At 46.0% G+C, this 26293-nt stretch overlaps 1 long non-coding RNA gene across 1 annotated transcript in view; it reads left to right on the top strand.

The window, feature by feature from the left end:
* Window positions 1-5336: 5336 nt before the first annotated feature.
* LOC130294382 (uncharacterized) overlaps window positions 5337-26293 on the top strand; it is a 51545-nt gene continuing 30588 nt past the window's right edge. The window contains exon 1 of the long non-coding RNA XR_008848477.1: window positions 5337-5653. This is a non-coding gene — a long non-coding RNA (uncharacterized LOC130294382). The remainder of the gene's footprint in view (window positions 5654-26293) is intronic.

Raw genomic sequence — 26293 nt, 5'->3', positions numbered from 1 at the left:
CTATACCCTGTATAAAGGAGGGGTCACCCTCTGTCCCCTTGTGTTTTTTTCTGTCCTCCCGGACAGTGGGACAGATGGTGACCCTCCGTGCTTAGGAGGTGTTCTCTCTTTTTTTTCACTGCCAGTTACTGGCTCCCCTTGAACAGCCTTCTGCGGCTGTGGGGAATAAATCTATAGTTAGCTCTGCTCACCTTCGGGCAGGCTCTCTCCTTTGCTTTCCCTCTGATGCCGACCTGGCTCTGAGGTTCCGCCCACCGGCCCGGCTCTCTATGTGCGGCTAAGCCCCGCATCTCGGGCCGGCGGAAGTAACGTCAGCGGCGTCTTACATCACTTCCCCTCCTTTTTTCTTTTCAAAAAAAAAAAAAAAAAGGGGGGCATGAGAGGAAAGAACAACTTTTCCTATGTAGAGATTGTTTCCCCAGGCGGGGGGTTTTCTCTCTTCCAGTCACTTTTTAGATAATTACATTTTCTTATTAGAATAAACTATTTTCAGGTTGCTCCGCCCTAGTGGGCGGAGCTTCCTTTAGGCGCCAATTTTGAAGGGTATTTAATCCCTTCCAGAGTGCAGCTCAGTCTCTTTGAGTCCAGATGCTTTGGCTTGTCCACGTATCTGTCTTTGAGATTGTGACCTTAGGCCTGTACTGTCCCTGCGGAAAGTACTGTGACTTATTTTTCACTCGCGCTTTTGCTGCTTTTTGGTAGTCTTCTTTGCTTTAGATTTTATGAATCTTTTTTTCTCTGAGCTTGCTTAATAGTAATATCAATATCTTCCTCAGATTATGTCTACGGAAGGCTCCGCTGACCGTGAAGGTCCTGGAAAAAGGACCTCCAAGCGGAAACACCTCGCTTGCCATGATTGTAGGGTTCCGCTAGAAGATTCTTATGAATTTTCTAGATGTCCACCTTGTAGGGCCAAGACTCTACCCTCCCATCTGGCGGAACCTACTGTGCAAGATATGTATGTGTGGGTTTCCACGAATATGTCTGCTATGCATGCATCCATTGAGGAATTAAAGCAAGCTGTTGCTCAGAAACGTCCCAGACCAGCCTCTCCTCCTAGAATGGATGTATCTATGGGACCGGATAAAGAAGATCCTACATCATCCTCTTCCGATGAGGAAGAGACCATCCCTTATTTTTTTCCGCTGGAAAAAACCCAGCGACTTTTGAGATCCATCAGGTCGGGGGACCAGGATGTTGATCCCGGGGAAGCTTCCTCCTCCGCCTCTAGGGGGCCTAGGGCCTTTAAAGCGGACGAGACCCTATTGTCTGTACTTAAGACAGAATGGAAAAAGCCTGAAAAAGGCCCGGTCTTGTCCAAACGTTTCAAGACCATGTTTCCCATTAGGGAAGATCAGCTGGCCTCATGGGGCTCTGTTCCCAAAGTGGACATTGCTGTTGCTAAAATGTCCAAGAGAACCTTGGTTCCTTCAGAGGATGGGTCTTCCCTCCAGGATCCAATGGACAGAAAAGCTGATTGCGCTTTTAGGCGCTCGTACTCGACAGCAGCTGCCTCAGCTTCAGTCTCTATTGCCAGTTCAGAAGTGGCAAACTTCCTGAAGACTCGCCTCTCCTCCATTCAGGCGGATTTAGACCAGGGGGTCCCTAGAGACGAAATTTTGGCCTCCTTCAAAACGGCCAATCTGGCCATGGATTTTCTTTGCGATGCTGCTATACAGCAGCTAAAACTGGCTTCTAAAACTATGGCCTTGTCTTCCGCCGGACGTCGTCCTCTCTGGTTAAAGCCGTGGAAGGCTGACAACTCCTCCAAGCATACTCTTTGTAGTATGCCCTATGAACCCGGCATTTTGTTTGGTAAAGAGTTGGACCGCATAATGGAGGGCCTGTCTGACAAGAAGGGAAAGTCCCTTCCTCAGCAGTCCTTTCGCGGTCGGGGCAGGCGTTTTGGGGACAGATCAACTGCCCAACCTAGACCCCAGAAGGAGTGGGGTAATCAACGCCGGGGCGGTAAGCGCTCCCGTGGTCCCAAGGAGAGAAGACTCTGACTATGGGCTTCTAGGAAGCTCTGGGTTCCCTGCCGGGTTGACCTCTCCAGTTTCCCATCCTGCCCCCCATATTCCTGTAGGCGGTCGCCTACATCATTTTTTAGATGCTTGGACTCTACTTATTCAGGATCCTTGGGTCCTGAGAATAATTTCAGTTGGTTATTCAATAGATCTTGTATCAATTCCTCCTTCCCGGTATGTGCAAACAAGAGTTCTTCCCCCAGTCAAGCAGTCGGTTCTAGAGTCTTACATTCTGGAGTATATCCAGAAAGGTGCCCTGGAGGAAGTTCCTACACCGGATTTGGGGGCAGGGATCTATTCCCCAGTCTTCCTTGTTCCCAAGCTAACGGGAGACTGGCGGATGATTATAGATCTAAGATTTTTCAATCAGTTTGTAAAGCACAAACGCTTTCGCATGGAAACCATTCAGTCTGTGGTCAACCTTATCTCGCCAGGAGATTACCTGGCCACCCTGGACTTAAAGGATGCTTACCTCCATATCCCTATTCATCCTGCATCCAGGAAGTATTTAAGGATCGCTGTTCAGGTAGGGGGAGTTCTAAAACACCTCCAGTTTGTAGCCCTCCCGTTTGGGATCTCTTCTGCCCCTCACACATTTACCAAGGTTGTGGTGGCTGTGGTAGCTGCTCTAAGGCTCCAGGGGCTCAGCATTGTTCCCTACTTAGACGATTGGCTCCTCAGAGCTCCATCTCAAACGATCCTGTCCCAACATCTCCAGCTAGCCGTATCCTTCCTTCATCAGTTGGGTTGGATAGTCAATTGGGCCAAGTCCAATTTCCTCCCGACAACATCAGTGAGGTTCCTTGGTTTCATAGTCGATACAATCTCAATGACACTCTACCTCACTCCCGAGAGAAAACTCCGGGTTCAAGAATCGGCTCAACATCTTTTAATATCCCGGAAAGTGTCTATTCGCACTCTCATGCGGATGTTGGGACTTATGTCCGCTACCGCAGACGCGGTACCTTGGGCTCTTTGGCATCTTCGCCCTCTCCAAGCAGAGGTTCTTGCCATTTGGAATCACCGGCCATCCGGCCTGAACAGGTGTCACTCCCTGTCTTGCGCAACCCGTTCTTCTCTGAGGTGGTGGTCTCACCTAGAGGACGGCCGGTCCCTGATCCAACCCTCTTGGATCATACTTACTACCGACGCATCCCTTGTAGGTTGGGGAGCGCATCTTCAGGATCTGACAGTGCAAGGTGCATGGTCTCCTCAGGACAAACTATTAACCTCCAATCTCCTGGAGATTCGTGCAATCAGGCTAGCATTGCTGCACTTTGCTTCCGTCCTCCAAGGGAAAGCTGTCAAGATCCAATCCGACAGCATGACGGCTGTGATGTACATCAACAAGCAGGGAGGCACTCGGTCACAAAACCTCCTCAGAGAGGTGGGTCTGATCTTGGATTGGGCAGAAAGGAACCTCACCCACCTGTCCGCGGTTCATATTCGAGGTTCCCTCAATATGATAGCCGACCGCCTGAGCAGAGGACTCCTAACCGCAGAATGGTCTCTCCACCCAGTCATATTCAGAGAGATAACGCTCAGGTGGGGTGTGCCAGAGATAGACCTCATGGCAACGAGGTTCAACTCCAAGTTGGAGAGGTTCTGTTCCCTTTACAGGGAAGACAACCCGGTGGCAATAGATGCTTTCTCAATCCCGTGGAGGTTCAGGCTGGCCTACATCTACCCTCCAATTTCCTTGATCCCAAGGGTATTGATGAAGATCAGGCAAGACCAAGCATCCGTCATAGCCATAATCCCATTTTGGCCCAAGAGAGCTTGGTTCACCCAACTCTTTCAGATGAGTCGGGGACAATTTTGGAGGCTTCCCCCAGAGCAAGCATTAGTGTCGGGGGACACGCACAGCTGCTCGAATCTTCAGATGTTCAACCTGACAGCCTGGAGGTTGATCAGTCCCTTCCACATTTAGAAAGGCTTTCCAGTGCGGTCTTGAAAACACTCTCACACTCCAGAGCGGAGTCAACCAATAAGACATACAAAAGAATCTGGACAATTTTCCAATCTTGGTGCTCCAAGAAGCAAGTTGGAAGAGATATAGCTGCTCCTACCATTCTCAGCTTTCTCCAGGATGGACTAGACAAGAATTTGTCTCCTTCTACTCTCAAGGTCCAAGTTTCGGCCATTTCGGCTTACATTAATAAGCCTTTATTTCAAGACCCACTGATCAAAACATTCTTGAGAGGGGCCTCAAGGTTGAAACCTACAATTATACAACCAGTTCCCACTTGGGATTTATCAGTCGTACTCAAGGGACTGTCATCTCCTCCCTTTGAGCCTATGGAGGACGTGGACATAAAGTTTGTTACCATTAAAACAACATTTTTACTGGCTATAACATCTGCCAAGAGAATTGGTGAATTACAAGCGCTCTCTGCGTTTGAACCCTATACAAGATTCTTGCCAGATAGGGTACTATTGAGATTTATTCCATCTTTTATCCCTAAAGTACCATCCTTCCAGAACATAAATCAAATAATTTCTCTTCCAGTCCTAGCTCCACGTCCATCCACTGACGAAGAAAGAGGCCTGCATTGCCTCGATATTTCTAGATGTCTCCGGATCTACTTAGAAAGATCTAAGATGTTTAGGAAGGATGAAAATCTACTAATCCTTTTTGCAGGGGCCCGGAAGGGTCACAAAGCCTCTAAACCTTCCATCAGTAGATGGGTAAAAAATGCCATTTGTGAAGCAATGGTATCTCAGAACATGGAGCCTCCTGAGTTCGTAAGAGCTCATTCTACCAGGTCTGTATCTACTTCCTTTGCGGAAAGGAATTTAGTTCCCTTGGAACACATATGCAAGGCTGCATCCTGGAGTTCACTCTCCACCTTTATCACCCACTACAGGCTTGATAGTAGAGTTGCCGATTACTCTTCCTTTGGACGGTCAGTATTATCTGCCGCCAGGCATGAGAGCCCTCCCTCATAGGGTATTCTGCTTGCCATATCCCCATCTGTGCTACTGGTTAGGACGTAAGGGAATCGTTAATTTCTAACGATAATTTGTTTTCCCTTAGTCCTAACAGTAGCACAACTTTCCCTCCCTAGTATTATTATTATTATTATTATTATTATTATTAGTTCTTCTTGTTACAACACAAGGGGACAGAGGGTGACCCCTCCTTTATACAGGGTATAGTGGGTGTGGTTTGCTAATTAGTTTATTAATCAATAAAAATTCCATCTGTCCTACCAGTTCGCGGGGGGTAGAATACCCCATCTGTGCTACTGTTAGGACTAAGGGAAAACAAATTATCGTTAGAAATTAACGATTTTCTAGCTTCTTTGTTCAGAGAGGAAGTTCAGCAGCTCCCTGTTCTGATGACTTGCGACCCCCCATTGAGCTGCATTATGCTGGGGGCCGTGATGTCACAATTTCCCATAGTTCTGCAGCTTAGCCAGCTCTGTGCACGGCAAGGGAACCTCCCATGTGCAGCTTCAGCCAATCATAGAAGCCCCAGTGAGCTGAGCTCACGTGTCTTCATCTCCTCGGCAGGGAAGCATCTGACAGCCAGCTCAGTGTTTATAACAGCAAGAACGATGTCCCAATGTCCCGAGAAGAAGCAGAGGGGGAGGGGGAGATCCCTGATTACAATCTGACAGCAGGTCAGTCTGAAAGAACGATGTCCTGAGAATAGAAGCAGGGGGAGGGGAAACACTGAGCCTGCTGTTAGGAAAGTGATCAGTGTCTAGGTCAGTGTAGCCCAACCAGGGTGCCTCCAGCTGTTGCAAAACTAAAACTCCCAGGCATGCTGGGAGTTGTAGTTTCACAACAGCTGGAGGCAGCCTGGTTAGGAAGCACTAGTCTAGGCTGGGCTACTTCTATGATGAACTGAAAGGCATTATGGGAGACAGGAAGTCAGGGATCTCCATGGACCAGGAAGTAGCGATCTTTCAGAGGGGATGGCAGGAGAAGGGAGAGGGTGAGATACATGAGGAGCAGATTGTCAGAATGATGAGCTGATGCACTTTCACATGATAGAAAAAAAAATTTGTGACTTGGTCCATGATACTTCTTCTTTAACAATGTGGTGATGGAATTTACACAGTCCTATTCACACAGCAAATTTTCCACTGCGGAAATTCTGTATTCTGTATTCTGCAAAAACATTGAACCTGTTTATAGTTTTTTTTAGAATTCCTCAGCAGAGTCCATTGAAGTCAACGCCGAAAACATAGATCAATGTAATACGTATTTGGTATCGCCGCATGCGTAATTGTCTGAACTAAAAAATTATGATGTTCCTGATGCTGCTCGGTAAAAGGCATAAACACAAGAAACTGCTTAATGGCACAATTTCTGATTTTTGGTCATACCATGTCCCAGAAAAAAACCTAATAAAAAGTCATTAAAAAATTATATATATACGTAAAAGTAGTATCATTAAAAACTATAGCTCATGCCACCAAAAATAAACCCTAACATAGCTCCATAGGTGGAAAAATAAAAAAGTTATAGGGGTCAGAAAAACCTTTTTTTTTTCTTCAAGTTTTCCAATTTTTTTTTACCTTTTTAAAATGAATAAAAAATGACCCATGCTTGGTATCATTGGAATTTTGCTGACCCATAGAATAAAGATAGCATGTCATATTTACCATATTGCGTACTCTGAAAAAATAATGGCCCCACAAAATTGCGCAGTTCCATATTTGTTTCAATTTTGCCAAAAACATATATTTTTTCTGGCTCCGTAATACATTATGATTAGAGATGAGCGAATCGAAGTTGACGAACCCGAATTCGTTACGAATTTCATGAAATATTCAATTCACAACGAATACGAATATTGCTGTGATACAGCGTTCCAGGCTATTGGAGACCTAAGATGGCGGATCCACATGTGAGTACATGGGGCAGGGGATTATGGGAGGGTGGGAAACAGTGGCGGGAATGAAGGTAGGCGGGCTGACCCTGAATCACATGGGAGATGCAGGCTATCAGTGTTCACTGACCCCTGTGATGTAACAGCCCTATATAATCGGCAGCCATCTTCCCTCTGGTCATTTCTCCTATGCACGAGATAGGGAAAGGAAGTGACTGCACGTCTGTGTGCTGATCGCATACAACGGCGTTATACAGCATATATACAGTGGTGACATCAGCATTAGGGAAAGACACAGGGCACAGTGTTGCTGCAGTTCTGACCGAGAACGATTCTAGCAAAACCTCGTATTCTCCTTACTCCATATAGCAGGCATAGAGGTGCTGCATAGCAGTCACCTGCGTCATAGATCTCACAACTGTTTTACCTGTATGGAGCATCTAATCTCCTCTTTTTTCAGCCCAATTGAGTTTTTTCTGTTGCTCCACAAATCTGATTCTCACAATTGTGTGACAGAGTGCAATTTAGGGTTTAATCCCTGTAAAAAAAAAAATTCTGTGGTGCTGCCCAGTTGGGTCCTGCTGCTGTTCAGAAATAAGTCATATTAGTGTGGACTTTAGTGCCTTTTTACCATTTTTCACCTGTTACTCTGTCTCTGTACTAAATTCAGTGTTATACCACACGTTATACACCTGCCGATGTATGAAAGAAAAAGAAAAAAAAAGGTTTTCCTGCGTACAAATACACTTTTTCAGTGGCCTTATCATTGCAAAGGGTCTACATGCAAGCAAATAGTGTGCCATATACCACCTTTTTTTCAGTCTCTGTGCTAAATTCAGTGTTATACCACACGTTATACACCTGCCGGTGTATTAAAGAAAAAAGTTTTTCCTGCGTACAAATACACTTAACAGTGCGCTCATCATTGCAAAGGGCATACATACAACAAAGTAGTGTACTATTTAGTACCTGTATTTCTGTCTCTGTGCTAAATTCAGTGCTATTCCACACATTAGTATACACCGGCTGGTGTATACAACAAAAAAAGATATTTTTTCTGCGTATAAATACGCTTAACAGTGCGCTCATCATTGCAAAGGGCATACATAGAACCAAGTAGTGTACTATTTACTACCTGTTATTCTGTCTCTGTGCTAAATTCAGTGCTATTCCACACATTAGTATACACCTGCTGGTGTATTTAAAAAAAAAAGTGTCTTTTTTCTGCGTAGAAATATGCATACCAGTGCGCTCATTATTGCAAAGGGCATACATACAACAAAGGAGTGTACTATTTAGTAACTGTTATTCTGTCTAGGGCCTATATACTTCGAAAGGACAGCTGTAAGTAATCGCCTGCTGCTGTTCTATACCCTCATAAACGTACTAAGTATGTCAGGCAGGGAAGTGCCAGGAAGTACACAGAGAAGGGGCAGAGGCCTACATACGTCAGGCAGAGTTGGCAGCAGACTTGGGGTGAGTGGCAGCAGGAGTCGCAGCAATGGGCCTGAACTCCCGTTAACACCCAGCGGTCGTGTCGTCGACCCATCTCTCCTCGTCAATTGGTTTGCACACTCATCCCCATCATCACAAGCGACATCTCACAATCCCAGTCAAGAGTCGGTGGGTTCCTCAGACACAACCCTCAGTTGGCATGGCCCGAGAGCAGTCCCCTTAATCCCATTGCCTTTGTCCTATGCTGTTCCCTCTCCCAAAGAAGTATCTCATGCTTTGGGTTCAGCTCCACTATTTAGTGAGGACTATGTAATAGAGGACAGTCAGCAGCTAATGGGCAGCCAAGAATGTGAGGAGACATGGGTCGCTTGCTCCGCATGGCGGGCAAGTAGTGATGCGGAGAGTGACGGGGGAAGCGGTGTTTCAATTGTTCAGGGTCCTGAGGCAGACACTGTTGTGGAACACGAGGAGGACATCAGTGATGTGTACACATCTTTTGATGATGATGAAGCCGATCGCAATTGGGAGCCGGGTGCAGAAGCCGGGGCTTCATCATCATCAGGAGAAGATATTTGCTCTTTGTCTATGAGGCAGCAAGGCGGTAGCACGGTTGGCAATCAGCGTGGCGGTGGCAGTAGTGGAAATTCAGGAGCCAAACATGCCAGGGGGAGACCACCTGCTTTGCGGCAAGCTACCATTCAGGGAGGTAGTGGAACAAGGGTTCCTGGAGACGGCGCCAATAGCAGCGAAATAGTGCGGACTGCGGGTGGGAAAATCAGCTACTCTGCGGTGTGGTTGTTCTTTATAAAGAATCCGGAGGACCTTAGCGTAGTCACATGCAAAATCTGTCTGCAGAAAGTGAAGCGTAGCCAGGGTCCCAATCTCGGCACCACGGCCCTGCGTCAACACATGATTCGCCACCATAAAGCGGCCTGGGATAACCGTGGCTCCGATGTAGTGGTCCAGCCTGCCCCATCACTCAGTGGCCATCCGCTCCCTCCATCATCCGGCCAAGGCTCCACTACCTCAGCCGAATGGAGCATTATGTCAAACCCTCCTTCTAGCGCTCCTGCTTCTTCTGCTTTTTGAAATAAATAGAAAGAAAAAAGACTGGGGAACGGCACCTCGTGTATTACCCTTAAACACAAACAGCAAGTGTAAATGTGGGAAAACCCACGGCACTTATAGGTGGCTGCTCACCAGATGTAAATAGAAGTAGTGCATATCACCCCATATAGGGGTACTCACTGATGTCCAAGGGAGGGCTGCAAGCCAAAGGTCACAGGCACATATGTCCTGACGTGGTCATCAAACGGAAAATGGAAAAGAACCTCATTCATCCAGGCGCTGCCGGTTAGGTCATCAGGTGGTGCACAAAATGATGCAATGTATACCTTGGAATATTGTATACATGAAAGTTTATTTAAAAATAATAAACATACAGATTACGCATTTCGAGGGTGACTCACCTCTTCCTCAGATCAGGTGTGCTGTCATACAACAAGCAGGTAAGTATTTATGTGAAAAATGGGCGCCAAAACACCTAAGGGGGCGTGGCCAGGAAGTGGCATGTAACCAAAAAGCAAGTGTAAACAGTTAAGGTAAAGAAAAAGAAGTAAAAGCTAAAATGTTGTTTTAATGACATAAGACATATGTCTAACTAAAATATAGCAATGAGATACTGGGATTGTGACTTATAAAATGGTTTCCGAGGGTTTTCTTCTGCTTTTTGTCAGCCATTCCGCCAACAATCGATCGGCGAAGCCATGTCCAAGAGACAACAGTATGCGCCCACTCATCCAACGGCGCAGAAGTTGAATGTGCTCCTGTCCAAGTTGCTGGTGTTGCAGTCCCTCCCTTTCCAACTGGTGGACTCTGCAGCTTTCAGGGAATTGATGGCTTGTGCCGAGGTGGAGAGTCCCAAGCCGTCATTTTTTTGCGAAGAAGGCAGTACCAGCCCTGCATAAGTTTGTACAAGAGAAGGTGGGCCAGTCCTTGAGCCTGACGGTGTGTTCAAAAGTGCACGGCAGTGCCGACGTGTGGAGCTGTAACTATGGGCAGGGACAATACATGTCTTTTACGGCCCACTGGGTAAATGTTGTTCCTGCACAGCCACAACAGCAACTTGGACAGGTCACACCGCTTTCTCCTCCACGCTCTCGCTCCCAGGCAGTTGGTCCTTTTACAGTGTGCGCCTCCTTCTCCTCCTCCCCCGTGTCCTCAGCCTCCACTGCACGTCCAAATCTCGGTGGCCCTTCATCGTAGCACGTGTGTAGGGCACCGCGGTGTCAAGCTGTCCTTCACATGGTTTGCCTTGGCGAACGGAGTCACACAGGGGAGGAACTGCTAAAGTTCATTAGGGAAGAAATCCGAGTATGGCTTACTCCACGAAATCTGGAAATGGGAACCATGGTGACTGACAATGGAAAGAAAATTATGGCCGCGCTGCGACAAGAAAGTGTGAACAATTTGCCCTGCATGGCACACATGTTGAATCTGGTTGTCAAGAAGTTCATCAAGTCTTCACCCCATTTGCAAGACGTCCTGACAATGGCAAGGAAACTGTGCATGCACTTCAGCCACTCGTACACCGCCAAGCACACTTTGCTTGAGCTGCAGCATCAGAATGGTATCCCACAACATAGTCTCATTTGTGACGTTGCCACGCGTTGGAATGCCACACTCCATATGTTGGACAGACTATACGAACAAAGAAAAGCCATCACGTATTTTTTGATGATACAAGCAGATAGGAGTACTCTCCTGTGTAACTTCAATGTGAACGAGTGGCAGCTCATACGTGACACTTGCCGTTTGCTGAGGCCCTCTGCGGAAGCCACATTTTTTGTTAGTCGCTCGAATTACGCCATGAACGACGTAATTCCACTCCTACATTTACTCCAAAAAATTATTGAAAACATGGCTGGTCACGGCAATGGAGATGTTGCGCCTACATAAGAAGGCTACATGAGTCCTGTGGGGGATGAACTGGAGGAGGATGATGAGGGGCAGAGCGGAGCACAGTTTACGGTGGATGAGATGGCCGGTGTTTCTGGTCATTGGACAGGAGAGGAGGAGCAGGAGCAGCCAGAGGAGCTGGAGGGTTATTACGAGGGAGGCGAGACAGAGGACCCAGACACACCGTGGCAGTATGCAGTGGAGATGGAGGCAGGTAGTCCCAAATGGCACGATGCATGCTGAGTTGCTTGCGTAGTGACCCCCGAATTGTCAAAATTCGTCAGCGCGATTACTTCTGGATCTCCACCTTATTAGACCCTCACTACCGGACCAGAATGGGGGCCTTTTTTACACCCACTGAGAGGGAGGACAAACTGACCTACTTCAGGGAGCTTCTACGTAGTCGGTTGGCCGATGCCTATCGGCCACATGGTCCATCCACTCGCAGGTCTGACTCGGGGGGGCCCTCTGCGCTCACCTTCCACTGCCACAGCTGCTGGGGAGGGGAGGGGTGGCAGGAGCAGTACCGGCTCAATCAGCAGCAGCCTGAGTCTACAGTCACTGATGAGTAGCTTCCTTCAGCCGCATAGTGAAGCTACTCATCAGCAGCAGGTGGACATGGAGCAGGACCTGAACCAGCAGGTGGTGGCTTACCTCGACATGACCCTGCCAACAACCGTTGAAGATCCGCTGGACTTCTGGGCAGCCAAACTCGATTTATGGCCGCAACTAGCGGAGTTTGCCCTGGAAAAGCTGTCCTGCCCGGCCAGTAGTGTGCCATCAGAGCGGGTGTTTAGTGTGGCCGGGGCCATAGTCACCCCAAGGCGAACTCGTCTGTCCACTAAAAATATGGAGAGACTGACGTTTGCCAAGATGAATCAGGGATGGATCAGCCAGGATTTCCAGCCACCAATGACAGATGGGTCTGAGTAGATTGACCATGCTCCTACAACAACATTTTCTCTATTGTGGTTGGTTATGAAACCCTCTGGGGCAGACCTGGGCATTGTACGGCCCACTTGCCACATACGGCCCTTTGATTGGCTCTGACTGGCCCGCGCTGATTGGGGGACAACTATGCTGCCAAATCTGGGGGACAACTATGCTGCCTAATTTGGGGGACAACTATGCTCCTTATCTGGGGGACAGCTATGCTCCTAATCTGGGGGACAACTATGCTCCTAATCTGGGGGACAACTAAAATCCTAATCTGGTGGACATCTATGCTGCCTAATCTGGGGGACATCTATGCTGCCTAATCTGGGGGACAACTATGCTCCTAATCTGGGGGACAACTATGCTCCTAATCTGGGGGACAACTATGCTCCTAATCTGGGGGACAGCTATGCTCCTAATCTGGGGAACAACTATGCTCCTAATCTGGGGGACAAGTATGCTCCTAATCTGGGGGACATCTATGCTGCCTACTCTGGGGGACAAGTATGCTCCTAATCTGGGGGACATCTATGCTGCCTAATCTGGGGGACATCTATGCTGCCTAATCTGGGTGACATCTAAACTGCCTAATCTGGGGGACAACTAAGCTCTTTATCTGGGGGACAACTAAACTCCTAATCTGGTGGACATCTATGCTGCCTACTCTGGGGGACAAGTATGCTCCTAATCTGGGGGACATCTATGCTGCCTATTCTGGGTGACATCTATGCTGCCTAATCTGGGGGACATCTATGCTGGCTAATCTGGGGGGAAAGTATGCTCCCAATCCGGGAGACATCTATGCTGCCTACTCTGGGGGACAAGTATGCTCCTAATCTGGGGGACATCTATGCTGCCTAATCTGGGTGACATCTATGCTGCCTAATCTGGGTGACAAGTATGCTCCTAATCCGGGGGACATCTATGCTGCCTACTCTGGGGGACAAGTATGCTCCTAACCTGGGTGACATGTATGCTGCCTAATCTGGGTGACATCTATGCTGCCTAATCTGGGGGACAACTATGCTCCTAATATGGGGAAAACTGATGCTTCTGGCCTTGGGCCTATAATTTTTTGAAGTTTAGCAGTAGCTAAATACATGCTTAATGCAAATGTCACCATTGATCTTTAAATGTAAGGGGTTATGAAACCCTCTTGGGTACTGCGAATGACTGCTCCAGACTCATTCTGTGTCTTTCACAAACTACTTGCCTCCCTGGTGCCTCTGGCCTTAAATTTTTGGATGTTTAGCAGTAGCTAAATACATGCATAATGCAAATTTCAACAATGATCGTTAAATTCTCGGCGCTCTGCCAGGGCCTTCTCCTACCCCGCCTGGGCTGATCCGAGGACCTCACTAACCAACTTACTAACTAATCCAATTGCTTATAGCGACGGGCGGTGTGTACCAAGGGCAGGGACTTAATCAACGCCAGCTTATGACCCTCACTTACTGGTAATTCCTCATTTTAAGGTTAAATAATTGCAATCCCAGATCCCTATCACGAACTGGTTTCCGCGTGCAACACGCACCTGTCCTTGAAAGATAGAGACACGCTAATCTGTTCAGTGGAGCGCTAGTGCGGCCCAGGACATCTGAGGCCATAACACACCTGGTATTGCTCGATCTCGCAATTGATCGGGCAAGGTAAGGGGTTATTAAAGCCTCTTGGGTACTGCTGAGGCCTACTCCTGACTGCTCCTGGTGCAAAAAATTAGGTAATTAAACACTCTTTGGTAGTGTTCTTGTTAAATTTACTGATAATTTTATCAGTAATAAAATTGAATTTTGCAGAATGCTAACCGTTACACAACGGAACGCTTTTTGCGTGTGATTTTTTAATGAAAAAAAAAATAAAAATATGGAGAGGGAGTAACTCTGCTCAATCATTTTTGGCGGTTAGAATCCTTTTGTGATCTGATTTTTTGGAGACAGATGCGCTTACACACGTAATAATTTTTTTAACCAAATTTCAAACATTGTGTGGTTTATTTTTTTTGAGAAGAATGTCTTTTGGTGGTCCACCATCCTGCATTATAGAATCTTCTAAACTGCTGTATATGCGCTTGTTTTTAAAAAACAGGTATTTTGTCAGACAATTTCAACAACATTTTGCGTTTTTTTGGGGTGGATTGTGAAGCCCGGGTGTGTACTGGTGCATCAGCCAACTCCAGGCTGCGTCTTTCAGGCAATCTATGGGTTCCTGATGCCGCAGAGGTGGGGCCTGGGTCTGGGAATTTAAAATGTTTTGATTGAGGGTGCTACCAAAAAAGATGGACACACCCTAATCCGTTCAGTGGAGCGCGCCTGCGGCCCTGGATATCTGAGGGCATAACACACCTGTTATTGCTCTATCTCAGGAGAAGGGGGTTCATCATCGGGAGAAGAGAGTTGAAGGTTGCCCTTGAGTCAGCCAGGCGGTAGCACGGTTGGCAGTCAGCGTGGTGTGGCAGTAGTGGAAATTCTGGAGCCAAACGTGCTCGGGGAGACCACCTGCTTCGCGGCAGCTTACCTTTCCGGGAGTTAGCGGGTTACCATCAGTGGAGCGCGCCTGCGGCCCCGGAAATCTGAGGGCATAACACAGCTGGTATTGCTCGATCTCGCAATTGATCGTGCAAAGGTAGGGGGTTATTAAAGCCTCTTGGGTACTGCTGAGGCCTACTCCTGACTGCTCCTGGTGTAATGCATGGGGTAATTAAACACTCTTGGGTAGTGTTTTTTTTTTTATTTACTGATAATTTTATCGGTAATAAAATTGAATTTTCCAGAATGCTAATCATTACACAATGGAACGCTTGTTGCGTGTGATTTTTTAATGAAAATTAGAAAAATAATAATAATACGGACAGGGATTAACTCTGCTTCATGATTTAGGGCGAAAAAAGTACTTTGGTGATCTGATCTTTTGGAGACAGATGTGCTTACACACATATTGAATTAGTTTTTGTAAAAAAAATTCGAACATTGTGTGGTTTATTATTTTTGAGAAGAATGTCTTTGGGTGGTCCACCGTCCTGCATTATAGAGTCTTGTGAACTGTTGGATATGCGCTTGTTCTTACACAAAGGTATTTCTTTAAAAAATTTCTAAAATGTTGTTGTTTTTTGGAGGGGATTGTGAAGCCCGGGTGTGTACTGGTGCATCAGCCAACTCCAGGCTGTGTGCTTCAGGCAATATATGGGTTCCTGATGCCACAGAAGTGGGGCCTGGGTCTGGAAATTTCTAATTCTTGGACAGCGGGTGCTACCTTTGAGAAATCTTTGTCAAAAATTTCATATATTGTGTTGTTTTTTTTTTTTTGGGGGGGGGGGGGGGATTGTGAAGCCCTGGTGTGTAGTGTACTAGTGCATCAGCCAACTCCACGCTGTGCCATTCAGCCACTAAATGGTCTCCTCTTGCTGACAACATGTCCACGCTGTGTCATTCAGCCACTATATGGTGTCCTCATGCTGCCAACACCTCCACGCTGTGCCATTCAGCCACTATATGGTGTCTTCATGCTGCCAACACCTCCACGCTGTGCCATTCAGCCACTATATGGTGTCCTCATGCTGCCAACACCTCCACGCTGTGCCATTCAGCCACTATATGGTGTCCTCATGCTGCTAACACCTCCACGCTGTGCCATTCAGTCACGGTGTCCTCATGCTGCCAACACCTCCACGCTATGTCATTCAGTCACTATATGGTCTCCTGACACTGATGCCACTACCAGGCTCTGCCATTGTGCTGCTGTGCGGCAGTGATTCTAAGAGCGATGCCAGTAATCTTCATGCTATTCTGAATAACAGTATTATTTCACTACCCCAGCACACTCCATATGCATTTTAGGACACAGCAAAGTGTTCTATACCCCTATAGAGGCTGTATGTAGGCTAGAAATAGCCTTTTTTAATATCGATTCGCCGCGAACAAATTTGGTTCGAAACTAATTTTTCTGGGAAAATTCGGCAAATCGGCCGAATCGAATTTTTGAAAAGTTCGCTCATCTCTAATTATGATGATAAAATAAAGTATGCCAATGAAAAGTACAACTTTTCCCACAAAGAAGAATCCCTAATACAACTTTCTCAGTGGAAAAAATTAAAAAGTTATGGGTCTTAGAATGTGAGGAGCAAAAAACGTGAGCCAAAAATAAATCACTGGATCATAAAGGAGTTAAGCAGCAAATGAGGCAGAATCCACATGAAAATTCTGCTGAATTTCCTCATGGAAAAGTAGAAGATTTCAGCACTTAACGTGATAAATAAAGTTGTAATTGTTTTATCAGAGTTCTGGATCATATTGCCTTCTTCTGTTCATGTCCCCAGGGCCAACCAAAGACATAGTGCTACCTGGGTCTGAAAATGCAATTTTGAAAACAGACTGCCACTGTATTTCTTACACATCTGTGCCACACCCTATTCAATTCAATGGGCCGAACAGAGTCAGCTAGTTACTCCGTTTACTTTCCGACTGTATTCAACTTTTGGCCCAGACTAAATCCTGCAGCGGTTTTCAGTCACTGTTGAGTTTTTTTTATTTATTTTTTTTTTTTTATCCTTCTGAGGCTTAAAAAAAACATGGTGTACATGCACCTTAATACTGTATACTGGGACTCTTCTGTAGTGTGGCTATAGCAGAAGCGTGCAGATGTACAATGCTCAAAAATATAAAGGAAACACTTAAACAACACAATGGCCCTTATTTACTAAGAGTGTTGTGTAGGTTTCTTTGTGGGTTTTAATTCCCTACAATTTATTTTCCGCGGTATTTACAAAGGTTTCCCTACATTTTCCACTTTCCCTACACTTTGCTTTTTTTTGTGAAAATGTCGGGAAAATGCCCCTTTTCAGAGACCACCCCCCCTTTCCCCGGCGGCCACGGCCCTTTTTTCTGGTTTTCTTAGCAAAATGGAGAGTCAGTCGGGGTTTTTGCAGAACAGGGGAATTGTCCTGTGACCGGCGCCGAAGGTCCACTTACCATCACCGGCGGCAGAGGTGACAATCGGCGGCGGCAGCAGGTGGCAATGACGTGCGGCTGGCTCCCTGGTGCAGACTACGGAAGCCGGTGAGTTGTCTAGCAACATTTGGAGGGCTACAGTTTGGAGACCACTATACAGTGTTCTCTAAACTGTGGCCCTCTAGATCTTGCAAAACTACAACCCACAGCATGCACGCACAGCAAACGGCTGTCGCGCCATACTGGGAGTTGTAGTTGCGTAACTCCAACTGTTGTATAACCACATCTCCCAGCATGCCCTTTGGCGATCAGTACATGCTGGGAGTTGTAGTTTTGCAACAGCTGGAGGCACACTGGTTGGAAAATACTGAGTTAGATAACAGAACTTAACTGAAGGTTTTCTAACCTTTGTGCCTCCAGCTGTTGCAAACGTACAACTCCCAGCATGTATGGTCTGTCAGTGCATGTTGGGAGTAATAGTTTTGCAACACTGGCAGGTTTACATTGAGTTTCCTACTTCAAATTTGAGCTGCGAAAATTTTCCGCCACAGTGCAAACTCCTAGCAGCAAAAACTCACCATAAACTACCACCCGTTTGAATGTACCCTAAAAACACTACACTACACTAACACATAATAAAGGGTAAAACACTACATATACACCAATGAAACAAGAGACTGAGAGGCCACTCACCAAATCTGTGCTCCAAGATTTATTCTTACAAATTCAGTGCATTAAAACACGCCAGCAGGACAAGGTCAGACACCTGGATGGCGCTGCAATTACAGCGTCTGTTTTACACGATGACTTGCTTCATCAGACTGCAGAGTGAAAAAAGTTTGTAACGTAATTTCTCCTGAGTATGGAAATACCCCATATATGGGCATAACATTCTATGCGGGTGCACAACAAGGCTCAGGATAGAGAGTGCACCATGTTCATTTGAGACCTATATTGGTGATTTGCACAGGGGTTGCTGATTTTACAATGGTTCTGACATAAACGCAAAAAAACTGTGTCTGTCAGCCCACTGTTCCAAAGACCTGTCATACGCCAGTTGGGTGTAAATGCTCACTGCACCCCTTATTAAATTCTGTGAGGGGTGTAGTTTCCAAAATGGGGTCACATGTGGGGGGGTCCACGGTTCTGGCGTTACGGTGGGGGGGGGGCTTTGTAAACGCACTTCTATTCCAACCAAATTCTCTCTCAAAAACCTCAATGGGGCTCCTACTCTTCTGAGCATTGTAGTGCGCCAGCAGAGCACTTGACGTCCACACATGGTGTATTTCCATACTCCGAAGAAATACGGTTGCAAATTTTGGGGGGCATTTCACCTAATACCTCTTGTAAAAATATAAAATTTGGGGAAAAACTAGCATTTTAGTGAAAACATTTTTTTTTTCATTTACACATCTGACTTTAACGAAAAGTTGTCAACACCTGTGGGGTGTTAAGGCTCACTGGATCCCTTGTTATGTTCCTTGAGGGGTGTAGGTTCCAAAATAGTATGCCATGTGGGGGGTTGTTTCCTGTTCTGGCACCATAGCAAACCACCTACCCTTGTTCCCACGTTCCCAGGATTCCTTGCCCCATGTCCTCACATGTGGATCCGCCATTTTAGATGTTCTGGAGCCTGGACCGCACTAAATGGAGCTTAATGAAGGGATTTGCGAGATCGAATCGTGGCAATATTCGCATTCGTTGCGAATAGAATTTTTCCTGAAATTCGTAACAAATTCAGATTTGTCAGATTCAATTCGCTTATCTCCAGTCAAGCTGTTAAAAAAACAAAATAAAAATGAAAGTTGTGTATAAACGTTCTTGAATTTTGCCTGTTATTCATATATGTCAACAAATTCCATAGAGATGTCAATAAAGTATAATTCTTTCATAAGTGGAGTGTAATATCTACTTACCATATTGGCATGTAAAGTCTGATTAAATGGAAGAAATTAATGCCTAACTGCAAAATTATGCCACACACAGGTTTGGTTGTAGTCTGTTATCAAGGAAAAAGGGCTGGCCTTAATTTAGGTTGCCCTTTTTGTGAAATTCCTACCCCCATTGACTGCAGCAGCTAAAGAGTTAAAGGGTTACTCCGGCGCTCCAGCATTCTAAACATTTTGTTCAGAACACTCGGAGCCGGAGGCTGTGATCATGACGTCACGCCATGCTCCCTTCATTCATGTCTATGGGAGGGGACATGTCAGCCGACACGCCCCTTCCATAGACTTGAATAGAGGGAGTGTGCTATGACATCACGTGGGGGGGTGGCTGTGGCGTCACAACCACTGCCGCAGGAACCTGCCGTGTGTTTAGAACGCCTGGTGCTGTGGGAGATCGTTGGGGAGAGGGGGGGGGGGGTGCAGCAGCGTCTGTCTAGCAGCTGAGTACCCCTTTAAGTAGATCATACATTTATCAAATCCCAGCTGCTATGGCGGGAGCCTTATTGCCGACCTCATTTATTGCATTGGCACAGTTCCAGTACCTATAGGATCATCCTAATTAAAGCCTCTAAGTAAGGTAGTCCAAGATGTACATTGATATGATGGTGCACAAAGGGGTCATTAATGGGTTGACCAATGGCAATGGTTTAGCCTATAGCACCTCACTTTAATGTCTTTATAGTACAAGTGATAACATAAGAGCTCAGATAAGCTAAATTCTCGTGGCACCAAGTCATTGTAGCTCCAAAATACACTGCTCAAAAAAATAAAGGGTACACTAAGATAACACATCCTAGATCTGAATGAACTAATCGTATGAAATACTTTCATCTTTACATAGTTGAATGTGCGGACAACAAAATCACACAAAAAAATTTCTATGGAAATCAAATGTATCAACTAGAGATGAGCGAACTTTTCAAAAATTTGATTCGGCCGAATTTTCCGGAAAAGTTTGTTTCGATCCAAATTTTTTTGCGGCGAATATATATTAAAAAAGGCTATTTCTAGCCTACATACAGCCTCTATAGGAGTATGGAACACTTTGCTGTGTTCTAAAACGCATATGGAGTGTGCTGGGTTAGTGAAATAATATTGTTATTCAGAATAACATGCAGATTACCGGCATCGCTTTAAGAATCACTGCCGCACAGCAGCACAATGACAGAGCCTGGTGGTGGCATCAGCGTCAGGAGACCATATAGTGACGCAATGACAGTGTTGAGGTGTTGGCAGCATGAGGACACCATATAGTGGCTGAATGGCACAGCGTGGAGGTGTTGGCAGCATGAGGACACCATATAGTGGATGAATGGCACAGCGTGGAGGTGTTGGCAGCATGAGGACACCATATAGTGGCTGAATGGCACAGTGTGGAGGTGTTGGCAGCATAAGGACACCATATAGTGGCTGAATGACACAGCTTGGATGAGGCTGAAGCATGAGGACACCATATAGTGGCTGAATGACACAGAATGGAGGTGTTGGCAGCAGGAGGACACCATATAGTGGCTGAATGGCACAGTGTGGAGGTGTTGGTAGCATGAGGAGACCATATAGTGGCTGAATGATACAGCTTGGATGAAGCTGAAGCATGAGGACACCATATAGTGGCAGAATGACACAGCATGGAGGTGTTGTCAGCATGAGGAGACCATATAGTGGCTTAATGACACAGCATGGACATGTTGTCAGCATGAGGACACCATATAGTGGCTGAATGACACAGCTTGGATAAGGCTGAAGCATGAGGACACCATATAGTGGCTGAATGACACAGCATTGAGGTGTTGGCAGCATGAGGACACCATATAGTGGCTGAATGGCACAGTGTGGAGATGTTGGCAGCATGAGGACACCATATAGTGGCTGAATGACACAGCTTGGATGAAGCTGAAGCATGAGGACACGATATAGTGGGTGAATGACACAGCATGGAGGTGTTGTCAGCATGAGGAGACCATATAGTGGCTGAATGACACAGCATGGAGGTGTTGTCAGCATGAGGAGACCATATAGTGGCTGAATGGCACAGTGTGGAGGTGTTGGCAGCATGAGGACACCATATAGTGGCTGAATGACACAGCTTGGATGAGGCTGAAGCATGAGGACACCATATAGTGGCTGAATGACACAGAATGGAGGTGTTGGCAGCATGAGGACACCATATAGTGGCAGAATGGCACAGTGAGGAGGTGTTGGCAGCATGAGGACACCATATAGTGGCTGAATGACACAGCTTGGATGAAGCTGAAGCATGAGGACACCATATAGTGGCAGAATGACACAGCATGGAGGTGTTGTCAGCATGAGGAGACCATATAGTGGCTTAATGACACAGCATGGACATGTTGGCAGCATGAGGACACCATATAGTGGCTGAATGACACAGCATGGACATGTTGTCAGCATGAGGACACCATATAGTGGCTGAATGACACAGCTTGGATGAGGCTGAAGCATGAAGACACCATATAGTGGCTGAATGACACAGCATTGAGGTGTTGGCAGCATGAGGACACCATATAGTGGCTGAATGGCACAGTGTGGAGGTGTTGTCAGCATGAGGAGACCATATAGTGGCTGAATGACACAGCATGGACATGTTGTCAGCATGAGGACACCATATAGTGGCTGAATAACACAGCTTGGATGAGGCTGAAACATGAGGACACCATATAGTGGCTTATTGACACAGCATTGAGGTGTTGGCATCATGAGGAGACCATATAGTTGATGAATGGCACAGCCCGGAGTTGCCAGCAGCATGAGTAGGCACTAGGCCTTCATAATCCCTAAGATTAAAAGATGAATTAAGAAATTTTAACCGAAGATTTTGGATAGCGGGTGCTACCTATGAGAACATTTTAAATACCAGACCCAGGCCCCACAGCGGCATCAGTAAGGCTGGGTTCACACCACGTTTTTCAAATACGGTTACCGTATACGGTTTTCCGCTAAAAAACGTATGGCAAAAACCGTATGCAACCTTATACAACCGTATGACTCCAAATTAAAACGTATACGGTTTTTCCCCGTACGGTTCTATCCGTTTGCATCAGTTTTTGCCAACGGTTTTGCTATTTTGTTGGAAATAGTTTTCCAGCAATTTAATAAAGTTACTATTGTTCTGTTGAAATTCCAATCTGCGCATGTGTCAACTCCAAAAACAGATTAGAGAAACCGTGTGCAACCGTATTATGAAATTCTGTGTACGGTTCTCATAGACAACAATGTTAAAAGAACCGCATACGGTTCGCATATGGTTTTCCAACCGGAGGCAAAAACGTGGTCGACAGCGTTGAAAAATCGGCAAAACCGTATCCGAGGCAAAACGGATGCAACCGCACACAACATTTGGAATACGGTTTACAATGCATTCTCTATGCATACGGTTTCGGATACGGTCGTATACGTTTTTTTGCGGAAAACCGCATACGGTTACCGTATTTGAAAAACGTGGTGTGAACCCAGCCTAACCCATATATTGCCTGAATGACACAGCCTGGAGTTGGCTGATGCACGAGTACACACCAGGGCTCCACAATCCCTCCAAAAAAAACACCACAATTTTAGAAATTTTTGAAAAAGACTTTGGACAGCGGGTGCTACCTATGAGAAATTTTGAAATTACCAGACCCAGGCCCCACAGCGGCATCAGCAACCCATATATTGCCTGAATGACAGAGCCTGGAGTTGGCTGATGCACGAGTACACACCAGGGTTTCACAATCCCTCCAAAAAAACACCATAATTTTAGAAATTTTTGAAAAAGATTTTGGATAGCGGGTGCTACCTATGAGAAAATTTGAAATTACCAGACCCAGGCCCAACAGCGGCATCAGTCACACATATATTGCCTGAATGACACAGCCTGGAGTTGGCTGATGCACGAGTTCACACCAAGGCTTCACTATCCCCCCCAAAAAAAACACCACAATTTTAGAAATTTTTGAAAAAGATTTTGATAGCGGGTGCTACCCATGAGAAAATTTGAAATTAACAGACCCAGGCCCAGCAGCGCCATCATTTTTCTATTTGAAATTTAAAACAACCTTTGAGGGCCCGGACCCCAGCGTGTGGGTACGAAGGACCAAATCCAACAAGCCCCCACAGGGCTCATGTGGCTGTGAGATTTAGGCGAAACGTCTCCATTGCCCTGACCGGCCATTGTTTCCAAGACTTCTCGCCAAGGCAAGCCATGTGAAGAACAGCGTGACACCGCCGTCACCTGCACACATGGAAGGGCCACTGAGACTTGTCCGGGCAGTGGAGGCTTAAGACACAGAGGAGAATGTGGAGGCGGAGCAGCACACTGTCGCAGGACCAACGGGCTGACAGAGTGTAGCAGGAAGCAGCATTGAGTACACACCGGGGCTTCAGAATCCCAAAGAAAAAACAACCATTTTTAAAATAATTTTAAGAATATTTAGGACAGCGGGTGCTACCTATATGTTGCATGAATGACACACCCTGGAGTTGGCTGATGCATGAGTACACACTAGGGCTTCACAATCCCTCAAAAAAACACAACAATTGTAGAAATTTATGAAGAAGACTTATGGATAGCGAGTGCTACCTATGAGAAAATTTGAAATTCCCAGACCCAGGCCCAGCAGCGCCATCAGTAAACCATATATTACCTGAATGACACAGGCTGGAGTTGGCTAATGCATGAGTACGCACCAAAGCTTCACAATCCCTAATAAAAAAGACAAACATTTTTGACGAAAAATGTTAACGAAAATTTAGAACAGCGAGTGCTTTCTATTTATTATCAGAATGACGCAGCCTGCAGTTGGCTGCAGCATGAGGAGACCATTGAAATTTTTAGATTTTTTTATTTGAAATTTAAATAAAAATTTGTGTCCCGGACCCAGCCGTGTGGGTACAAAGGACCTAATCTCACAAGCTCCCACAGGGCTCATGTGGCCGTAAGATGTAGGCGCAACTTCTCCATAGCCCTGACCGGCCATTTTTGGTTTTTGTACCTTTGTTTAAGAACAAGCTCATATCCAAGAGTCCAGAAGACTCTATAATGCAGGACGGTGGACCACCAAAAGACATTCTTCTATAAAAGAATTTTTTATGAAATAAAGAAGCAGAGTTCATCCCTCTATGTATTTAAAAAAAAAATGTTTTACTTAAAAAATCACACGCAACAATCGTTCAATGGTGTAATGATTATTATTGTGGAAAATTCAAATTTATTACTGTGATAATTATCAGAAAATTTAAAAAAAAACACTACCCAAGAGTGTTTAATAACCCCATCCATTGCACCATAAATGTTAAAATTGTAATTAAGCATGTATGTATGTATTTTAAAAATACTAAAATTAAAGGCCCAAGCCCAGAAGCATCAGGAAGTCACGTACTTCCTGAAAGACACAGGAGCAGTCAGGAGTAGGCATCAGCAGTACCCAAGAGGCTTTAATAACCCCTTACATTGCACGATCACAGGGGTGTTATGCCCTCAGATGTCCGGGCCTGCACACGAGCTACACTGAACGGACCAGGGTGTGTCTATCTTTCACCGACAGGTGCGGGTAACCCGCTGAACCCCCTTCGCGATAGGGATCAGGGATTGCAATTATTTGCCAGGAAAGAAGAATCACAACTAAGCGTCAGTCATAAGCTCGGGTTCATTAAGTCCCTGCCCTTTGTACACACCGCATGTCTCTACTACCGATTGGATGGTTTAGTGAGGTCCTCGGATCAGCCCTGGCGGGGTAGGAGAAGACCCTAGCAAAGCGCCGAGAATTTAAAGATCATTGTTGAAATTAACATTAAGCATGTATTAGCTACTGCTAAACTTCCAAAAATTTAAGGCCCAAGGCCTGAGGCATCAGGGAGGCAAGTAGTTCCTGAAAGACACAGAATGAGTCTGGATCATGCATTTGCAGTACCCAAGAGCTTTTCATAACCCCTTACATTTAAAGATCAATGTTTCATTTGCATTAAGCATGTATTTAGCTACTGCTAAACTTCTATTTCCTGAAAGACACAGAATGAGTCAGGAGCAGTCATTCGCAGTACCCAAGAGGGTTTCATAACCAACCCCTTACATTTAAAAGTCAATGTTGAAATTTGCATTAAGCATGTATTTAGCTACTGCTAAACATCCAAAAATTGAAGGCCCAAGGCCTGAGGGCAGGGAGACAAGTAATTCCTGAAAGACACAGAATGAGTATGGAGCAGGCATTCGCAGTACCCAAGAGGGTTTCATAACCCCTTACATTTAAAGATCAATGTTGACATTTGCATTAAGCATATATTTAGCTACTGCTAAATATCCAAAAATTAAAGGCCCAAGGCCAGAGGCATCAGTGAGGCCAGTAGTTCCTGAAAGACACAGGATGAGCAAGGAGCAGGCAATCGCAGTACCCAAGACGGTTTACTAACCAACCCCTTACATTTAAAGATGAATGTTGAAATTTGCATTAAGCATGTATTTAGCTACTGCTAAACATCCAAAAATTAAAGGCCCAAGGCCAGAAGCATCAGTGAGGCAAGTAGTTCCTGAAAGACACAGGATGAGCCAAGAGCAGGCAATCGCAGTACCAAAGTGGGTTCCATAACCCTAATTGATAACCCAAGAGAGTTTCATAAACAACCATAATTGGGAAATGTTGGTGTAGCAGATTGGTCAATCTACTCTGAGGCATCTGGCATTGGTGGCTGGAAATCCTGGCTGATCCATCCCTGATTCATCTTGACAAACGTCAGTCTCTCCGCATTTTTGGTGGACAGACGAGTTCGCCTTGGGGTGACTATGGCCCCGGCCGAACTAAACACCCGCTCTGATGGCACACTACTGGCAGGACAGCTTTTCCAGGGCAAACTCTGCTAGTTGCGGCCATAAATCAAGTTTGGCTGCACAGAAGTCCAGCGGATCTTCAATGGTTGTTGGCATGGCCATGTCAAGGTATGCCACCACCTGCTGGTTCAGGTCCTGCTCCATGTCTACCTGCTGCTGATGAGTTGCTTTACTATGCGGGTGAAGAAAGCTACTCATCAGCAACTGTAGACTCAGGCTGCTGCTGATTGAGCTGGTACTGCTCCTCCCACCCCTCCCCAGCAGCCATGGCAGGGGAAGGTGAGCGCAGAGGGCCCCCCGAGACAGACCCGCGAGTGGATGGACCATGTGGCCGATAGGCATCAGCCAACTGACTACGTAGAATG

Source organism: Hyla sarda, chromosome 10 (genome assembly GCF_029499605.1).
Source record: "Hyla sarda isolate aHylSar1 chromosome 10, aHylSar1.hap1, whole genome shotgun sequence".
Classification (NCBI taxonomy): domain Eukaryota; kingdom Metazoa; phylum Chordata; class Amphibia; order Anura; family Hylidae; genus Hyla; species Hyla sarda.
The sequence above is the reverse complement of the archived record's forward strand: the minus strand, read 5'-3'. Positions and strand labels throughout refer to the sequence as shown.